Raw genomic sequence first — 842 nt, forward strand, 5'->3', positions numbered from 1 at the left:
TCCCTAGCAATCCACAGGTGTCATTTCTAAGCTCTTTCAGAAGATGCGCTGTTACCACATTCTAAGGAACTGTGGACCTAAAATCTAATTTCTAGAGAACTTGTGATATTATATGCCATTAAGATCACATGAAGTAAATATTTCTCTTGGGTAGTAGTTGTTGTTAAGCACCATCGGGTCGTAGCAACTCTATGAACGAAAGACCTAAACGCTTATGTGACTTTCATCCTTTCTCCAGATAGTAGGTATTAGAAATATTTTTCTGATTTCACCAATTCTTAAACATGCTTAGAAGTCTGATTTTTGTGTTTTGTTTTGGTTTTTAATTTTATTATTATTTTTTGTGTGTATGTGTGTATATACCGTCAAATCAGATCTGACTGGTACAGGAGGAGATTGCCCCTCCTTCTCCAGCAGAGCATCTTAGAATTCTGATTTTTAAAAATCAGATTAAACTGTATTAATAAAACTTCAAAGTGTAGTAAAACATTTTTTACATTTTGGGTCACCACCTTCCCTGCTGCTGCCATTATATGGTTTATGAGGCACCACTTTTCGTCTCCTAGAGCCTAAGCTAGTTTAAATAAAGCCAATAGCACTGATTCTCATGTCGATTCTATACATAGAGACCCCCTGAATGTCCAAGTAGATAAATGCGACATCGGGTTATGAATGGCTGGAATTTTGGGAGTAACTTCTGGGTCTTCACTCTGAAGCATTCTGTGGATTTGAGTTGCCAGCCTGTCCCCTAGCCACCAAGTGAAGTAACCATTTGCATCTCCCAGGGACTCCAGTTTGAGTAGATGTGTTCTTAAAAACAGATTTGTAGGATTTCTCCTACA

The 842-nt window shown here is 37.9% G+C and overlaps 1 protein-coding gene across 1 annotated transcript in view; it reads left to right on the top strand.

Annotated features, from left to right (window-relative positions):
• The window catches only part of GBAS (glioblastoma amplified sequence), a 28,903-nt gene that overhangs the window by 1,090 nt on the left and 26,971 nt on the right, over positions 1–842 (top strand). The gene's annotated exons all lie outside the window — the stretch shown is intronic.

This window comes from Elephantulus edwardii, unplaced genomic scaffold, assembly GCF_000299155.1.
Source record: "Elephantulus edwardii isolate Elephantulus edwardi_28Jun2011 unplaced genomic scaffold, EleEdw1.0 scaffold00080, whole genome shotgun sequence".
Classification (NCBI taxonomy): domain Eukaryota; kingdom Metazoa; phylum Chordata; class Mammalia; order Macroscelidea; family Macroscelididae; genus Elephantulus; species Elephantulus edwardii.